Below are 8,325 nucleotides of genomic sequence, written 5' to 3'. Positions count from 1 at the left end.
GGCTCTTCCCAGTTTCTCAGCTTTGGAGGCTTTTGAATAGAATAATCAAAAAACATAATTTAGGATTTGTACATAGAAATGTGTCTATGGTAAAAACTTAAGATATGTGTTAATAGGGGGGATTCTGAAAAAGAGTTCTCTTAGTTTATGAAAATAACTTCAAGTCAATATGACAAAATACAAGGAGATGAAAAACTTTCCAGCCAATATTTCATGATGACTAAGCCTATTGCCTGTATTACTTTGTAGTTATTGAAATACTATTGCCTTTAATCCACAGGCAACATTGTGGGTTGGACATGGTAACTGGAGCATGGACTGACATCATCTTCTTAGAATTGGTTTATGTCTGTCCAGTCATGTGATTCTATACTAAAAAAAGAATAAAGAAGTTTTAAACTTCCTCTTGGCATCCAGATTCCCTCACAAAGCTTCCTATATAACTACCTTTTATTTCTCCAGAGGAATGGATCTTTGCTGCCTTCATGGTACAGAAACTACATCTCATGGTCTGAAGCTTATTTAAAATGGACTTTCTCATAGTTGAACACATGACAACATGGCTACCCCACATTATAATTCTGAAAAACTTCAAAACCACAACTTTAGTCTAATGTTATAAACTAGTTTTAAGTTGCCAGTTACTTGTAATTCTCTCTTCTCAGGTAACTGAGAAATGAATTAGTTCTGCTAAAAATGTGGGGTTAGCTGCCTAATGAGGAAAATATTTTCACCTCCAAACACTGGAAGAACCTGAGGTGACCAAGAGCCAATCCACTGTCTACCCAAGGATTTGATTATTGTTCTCCAATCTGAATAAAAAATCCCAGGGACAGCAGTTTAGATGTTTGAACTGAGAGGTCACTTGGGATGAGTGACCTTTGTTTTGTGCAGGTATTCACAGAAGAAAAGATGCTCTGTTCTCTTGGCTGGAACAAAGCAGACATAAAGAGTGTTAGTTCTAAAGAACTCCAACTTCTCAAACCATTTCCCATAGAGCCAAGCTGAGGTTTTCTTCTGTTTCTCTTAATGTGACCTTCTATTTAAACTTTCCTCAAAAGGGATTTCATTGCCGAAGCATCTTAACTAAACCACAAAACTATAAAAAAAAAAAATCTTGCTATGTGTGTGGAAGGAAATATACTGTACAATTGAGGCAGATTTCTAGACCTTTTTTCCTAAACAGCAAGAAAGAATTTCTTCTACCTGGAAGAAAGACCTCAACAATTTGACAGTATTATAGCCCCTTATTATCTACCATAACAGATATATTAAATAGAAATTACTTAAGCATTGCTTCCTTTTTTAAAAAATTAAAGGAAATATTACTCAAACTAATGACTATTTTAACCAGTCAAAGAGTTCAAGGAAATAGCTTAATTAATTCTGTTTTCTTTCTAACTTTCAACCAACTAAGTCACATGGCTATGGGCAGTAGCTTTCTCTCAACAAGGCTCAGTCCTTTCATCTAAAAATAAAAAGGTTAAATTAGATGTCATCAAAGATTCCTTCAACCATTAAGAAATTATAGTTCTAAATTCATAGGAGATTACATGTGCTGCCCAAGAAAAATTATGAACAGTTGCAATTAGATTTTTCCTAGTTTTCAATTAACTCGCTCAGCTGTAAGCATTGTGATAAGATTGCAATATAATTGTGATTAATGGTTGTTATCGTTATGATAATTTTTATCATAACAAATCAGGAGGAGAGATCCTACAACATAAAGAGGACAGAAATGTACAGGCTGCTGCTAATATCAATAACACTTTTCATTTATAAAGAGTTTCACAGCATAAGCAAATAGTCTGTGGATTTATCAAAGTGGTTCTCACATCTCCTTTATATAATGTACATGAATAAAGTAATGATGGTAACAACTGTGAATATTTCAAGGCAGAATCATGGGAACTCACTGATGAAGATTTCCAGTTTGAGGAAAGGAAATCAATATGATTTCTAGTAGATGTTGTAACAACAGAAAAGTTCTAACTACTTTAATAAGAAAATAACCCAACAAAAGCCACTTAGGCAGGAAGGTCAAGGTCATCACTGCAGAAAAGTCACAGCAGCAGGACTTCGAGGCAACTGGTTACATTGCAGCTACAATCAAGTAGGAGAGTGATGAATACTTGCACACAGCTCAATTTCTCCTTTTTTAGACAGTCTGAGGTCCCAGTTCAAGGAATGCCGTCACTCACCAAGTGAGGTCTTCTACACTCAATTAACCTAACCAAATTATCCCATACAATCCTATCCAGAGGCCTATCTTCCAGTTGATTTTAGATCTCATCATGATGACAACTGAGATTAACCATTATAGGGCTATAGATCAAGGATCATTTCAAAATCTGAAGAGAGCTGGAAAAGTTCAACCAGCAAATGCATGTGTGTCCAACTACTGGTATTAAAGTTCATGGAAAGATCTTCCCTGTATCTTTCAATATTGACCCAGATTCTATCCCTAACGTACTCATGTGCAACTTGGGAACTCACCTAAAAAAAAAAAAAAAAGGAAAAGAAAATTTCCCCTGATGTCTACATAGCTAGGTGGGAGATAAAGTATTTATTTTTATTAAGTTGTAGCTACATATTAGTTTATATTATTTTCCATTTGATTCTAACAATAGCTCTATAAAGTGAAATAGCTTCTCTTTTTCTTGAAGGTCAGAAAGATCTACCAACATGTCACACAAATAGAAATCAATGAACAGAATTTAAATTTTGGAGTCTCTGTCTGATAGGAGATATCATCCAGGACATCACACCAACAGCATAGTAACACATTGTTTGGAAAGTAGAAATGTTTGGTCAGTCCCTGTAATAACTGAGTATCTAGGTGGCCATCTTTGCATAACTACATCCTGAAAATTCTTAATAAGGGATGAGGAGACAGGATGTAGGAGTGAAGAGGTGGCATTGTGTTACATGTGGTGCATGGTTTATACCAGGACGATACCTTGCAGTAAGTAGAATAACAAAGTATGACCCCCAGAAACCCATACAGATAAGCCAATTGGAAGAGATGCTTTATCTTTTAGGCCAGAAGCAAAGAAGACACTGTCATGTGTGAAGAAGTAGGAGTATAGCCAACACCTGTCTCCAGCGAAAATGAAGTCCTTTAGTTCTCTGAGTCTTTGTGGTCTTTCTGCTCATTTGTGTGCTAAAGTAATAAAGCAGGTCCTGATATTGCCTTCTAAAGGCAGACTCCTGAAGCAGCTTGCTTGGGAGCATTGCCTAAGAATTTCTGCTGCCTGAATGGAGGGAAGAGGAAATCTGTTCTGAAGACATAAAACACTATCTTTCAGTTTGTGTGTGATACACCCACCAGTATCTGCTTCAAACCAAGTGCTTCCAAAATGTCACAGAGCAGGAGTCACCTGGGAGCTTCTACACATGCTGCTTCAGGGATCTATTCCTAAGGCTTCCAATTTGGTAAATGCTGTGGGATGGTCTGTATGTGAAATTGCTCTGATTGGTCAATAAATAGAACACTGATTGGCCAGTGGCCAGGCAGGAAGTAGGTGGGACAAGGAGAGAGGAGAATTCTGAGAAGCGGAAGGCTGAGGCAGAGAGACATTGCCAGCTGCCACCATGACCAGCAGCATGTGAAGACACTGGTAAGCCACCAGCCACGTGGCAAGGTATAAATTTATGGAAATGGATTAATTTAAGCTATAAGAACAGTTAGCAAGAAGCCTGCCACGGCCATACAGTTTGTATGCAATATAAGTCTCTGTGTTTACTTGGTTGGGTCTGAGCAGCTGTGGGACTGGCAGGTGATAAAGATTTGTCCTGACTGTGGGCAAAGCAAGAAAACTCTAGCTACAGGTAAATCTCAAGCAGACTCCAGAAATCTATCTATAATACAGTATTTATCATCTACCCAACCAGTCATCCAGGCATCCATCCATCCCTCTATTTTTGTTAATCCCCAAGGTTACGCTGGTGAGTTGGTGTAATACTCCATAATAAAATACACCAAGAAAGAGGTAAACAGTCCAGACTTCTTATTTAAAATATCAACTGGAAAAAAAAACACTCAAAACTAAATTCCAAGTCTAGAATATGCTATAATACATCTGAAGTTGGATAACATTTTCCTGAAGACAGCTTAGAATACAAGCCACATGTGTATTTGGTGAGAGGTCATGTGTATTTGGTAAGAGGTCATGTGTTATTCATCAGATATGCCTTGGTTTGCATCTGTGGAGAGAGGATGGTGTTGACAGGGTTAGTGGGGAGGAGGAGGTGTGAGTGACTGGTATGTATTCCGTACATGTGCGAAATTGTGCAAAAGCGAATTTGATTAATAATGAAAAACACACGCACACAAATCACTGCTTTTCTTTTGTCTAGTTAACAGATCCTCTTCCACACTTGATTCCCTGCTTGGGCTGAGCCTGAACTTTCCCTCTGGGAGTCACAGCATCCAGAGAGAACAAGGTATTTTTGTGCTGAGTAATTCATCCAAAGAATTCATGTGTAAATTGCCCTTCTCCATAGTGCATGAGCTCTGGCTAAGTCAAATCTTTTCTGCTTGAGTTTCCATCCCTGATTTACCTCTGGTCTTATTTACTATTTCTATGATAACTTTGACTTTATTCACACCCTTTGATAGTTGTTATTTTCTCCAGAGGTGCTTCAGGAATGCATTCTGATGCAATCATGTAGTGCGACCATTGTTAAAGTTAAAATAATGGAAACATTGGGGAATGCAAAGAAGAGGGATTGCAGGTGGGTCATGGAACTGCTAAGCTAATTATGTAAGAGGAAGAACAGGGCTTTGGGAAAAAAAACAACAAAGCCTGTGGTAGTAGGCTATGACAGGATCCCACTCAGCTCCACCTGATGAGCACACATGAGGCACATTGGATCTTTCTCTTATTAAACATTGTAATTTATATGTAGATATATCATTATACACATTCCTGCATCCAATGCATCTAATTGTCCTATAAAGACCACTTCTAAGAAAACTTCTGCTTCTTCAGGGAAGAAGACCACCCCACACAGTCCCAAGGTACACACAATATGGTTTACATCATCAAAGCTCTTTCTTTGCACTGTGTAGACTTGCAGACATTGCCTCTTTTTAGAATTTAAGCTGGAATGTCTCCTTTAACAGAGTTGGTGTGTAAAAGAAAAGTTTGGAGAGCAACCCTGGTGATGATGGAGGAAATCATGATTGTCCCTACAGATAGATGATGGGATTCCTCTCCCACATTCCCTCCAATCCTAAACACACAGTAGGAGAGATGGAGTAGACAGAGACTAAGCAAGCTGGTTGGTAGAGGCAGCCCTTTGTGTCACGCCTCATTGGGTCCACTCTCTGCTTTGGGATTGTAGTTTGATTTCTCCTCCTTACCTGATGCTGAAAGTAAGATTGGTGATGCTTGGATCCTAACAGCTCTGCTGTGGGTATCTGTATGCTGTGAATGTGTTGCTCTGATTGGTTAATAAATAAAGTCCTGATTGGCCAGGAGCCCGGCAGGAAGTATAGGTAGGACAAAGACAGAGGAGAATTCTGGAAACAGGAAGGCTGAGTCAGGAGTCGCCAACCAGACACAGAGGAAATGAGATGTAAAAGTACTGGTAAGCCACAAGCCACATGGCAACTTATAGATTAATAGAAATGGGTTAATTTAAGATATAAGATCTAGCTAGCAAGGAGCCTGCCACAGCCATAGAGTTTATAAGTAATATAAGTCTCTGTGTGTTTACTTGGGTATGAGCGGCTCCAGGCCCCGGTGGAACTGGAGATAACTCCAGCTACACAGCTCCCTTGGGGGAGGGGTGAGAAGGCGCGGCATCAATGATACAGACACCAGGAGTCCATTGAAAACAAATAACAAACTCATTTATTCAATAACAGGGAAGCCCTTATATACCCTCCTCCCAGAACCCAGTCTGTATGCTTGTTTCTCGTTGGCTGGGCACAATCAGGAACTCTGACAGTGACCAGGACCTCTGACAGCTCTTTTGCTAGGCCCTCAGGCAGACTCCAGGTTGGATCTTAAGGTGTATGTTATATGCATGCCTTGGCAACTGGTCTGAGCCAATTTCCTTGACCCCATGGGCCTGTGCTACTACAGATTAGCATACTCTACCTGTGCTCTGACAGGAGTTCCTCTGCCTTGGGAACATTAGAACCAGAACTCTAGCCCTGTTGGGATTTCCTTTGGCATTATCAGAGCTCCTCTCCAAAAAAAAAAAAAAACAAAAAAAAAAAAACAAAAAAAAACCTGTTTTGTCACACCCACAGTTGGTAACAGAAAGAAACACATTCTGCAAGTCCATATAGTACAAAGAAATTGCTTTAAATTTTGGAATATATGATGTGAAAAACAGTACTTTAAAACATTGAGAGCTCCAGATAAAAACCAAAGAATGATTACTCTAGGATTTAATAATCTATTTTTATTCATTAAAATTTTTTGTTTATTTTATATCCCAACCACAGTTTCCCCTCCCTCTTCTCCTCCTTTTCCCTCCCTTGACCTCCCCTCTTTCCTCTCCCCGATTCATTCCTCCTCTATCTCCTTTCAGAAAGGGGCAGGCCTCCCATGGGTGTCAACAAAGCATAGGACATCAAGTTGAGGCAGGGCCAAGCTCCTTTTCCTGCATCAAGGCTGGGAAAGGCAACCCAGCATGAAGAATAGGTTCCCAAAAGCCACACAGGACATAAGAAAAATGAACAAAAGACATTAAACTAAATATATAAAAATTTAAATTATCTTGTAAGATAGAGGCTACAAAAAAAGCAAATAATAGAATAGGGACAAATGAGGCAATTACTCAAACTTCAGTTAACTCAGTTGAGTTAACCCCACACTGTGTGATAGGGTAGGGCCATTCTAGATTCAGTAGGATTGCCACATAGAACATATAGAGGTTCCTTCCTGGGAACCAAATTCCTTGATCTCAATGACACGTTTTTTTTATGAAACCGCCTGGTAATTCCAAAAGGTTGCAACTTCAATTTACAACCAGTAATAATTGATTACTAGTTAGTTCTGGACCCATTCACAGGCAAGGGGTCAATATTCTGTGGTGTATTTCCTGAGTGCCACCCTTAATATGTGTTCAAAGGAGCTGGTCCTTGCAAATTTTCACTCCAGGCCAGCATTCTTGGCTCCTGTTAAATCACAGGGTAGCAGAAATCACAGAACAGAAGCTGGAAGTTAGTCCAACCCTGTAGGATTTGATACAATTTGTCCACAGGAACAGCCCTTTGGATGAAAAAAAATAGTCTTGTTTTGTTTTATTTGATACTTTGTTAATAATAGTTGATGTTCAAAAGGATATATTTGAAGAATGATTAAGGATAGAGTTTAGACTATATTCTTAAATTTTGTGTGAAAAATAACATTCTGGTGTGTGTGTGTGTGTGTGTGTGTGTGTGTGTGTGTGTGTGTGTGTGTGTAAGTCTTGATTGTTAAATATGTTTCAAAACATATGCCATTGATGTTATCATGATGCAGGTGTTTGATGTACACAGGTCCTATGAAGGTGGAGAAGCCAATATTGAAGACAGAAGGGACATGACTCACCACAAATAATTTAACAGGTTATTATTGGTAAGGATGAAATTAGAAATTTTGAGATCAGAACTCACTGCCCTGAATCCTTGGCCATCCTATTACCTATTTTTTATTAAATTATAACACATATACAGTGTGTTTCTAGGTAAAGATGAACACATGTAAATAATGTGCATATATATATATGCGTATATAAGTCATAAATATATCAGGCCACATTTAATTTGAATTAGAGTAGACTCACAATTTTAAAATGCAAATCAAAGCCCAATATCTGCAATTCTGTTCTTTACTTCTATTTATTCATCTCAAAAATTCATAAAATGGTATGTCCTTAACAAAGGTATTATGTAAATGAACTCATACACATTAAACATATGAAGAAAAAAATGGGATTTCATGTCTAATAGAATTTTATGTGAAAATATTATCAGTATAATGTGGTGATATTTTATTTGTGCATTAATAAATAAAGCTTGCCTGGAGATCAGGGAGAAAAGGCCAGCCATTTTAAGTAAACAAAGAATCATGCAACATATGCCCATAATCCCTTAGCAGGCAGCATCTCTGTGTGTTCAAGGCCACACTAGGGAACAGAGCTAAGCTTGGTGACACACACCTTCAATCCCAGTACCAACCGTAGAGACCTGGAGGTCTGTACAGACAGACAGTGACAGAACTGTGTAGGAAGAGGAAGTGAGATAGCTGGGCTAAGAGCCAATGAGAGGGTAGAAAAGCAAGGCATATAAGCCTGGGTAGACAGGAAGTTGCTCTGTTTGGA

This window comes from Peromyscus maniculatus, chromosome 12 (genome assembly GCF_049852395.1).
Source record: "Peromyscus maniculatus bairdii isolate BWxNUB_F1_BW_parent chromosome 12, HU_Pman_BW_mat_3.1, whole genome shotgun sequence".
In the NCBI taxonomy this organism is placed as follows: domain Eukaryota; kingdom Metazoa; phylum Chordata; class Mammalia; order Rodentia; family Cricetidae; genus Peromyscus; species Peromyscus maniculatus.
This window is presented reverse-complemented; position numbering follows the sequence as displayed.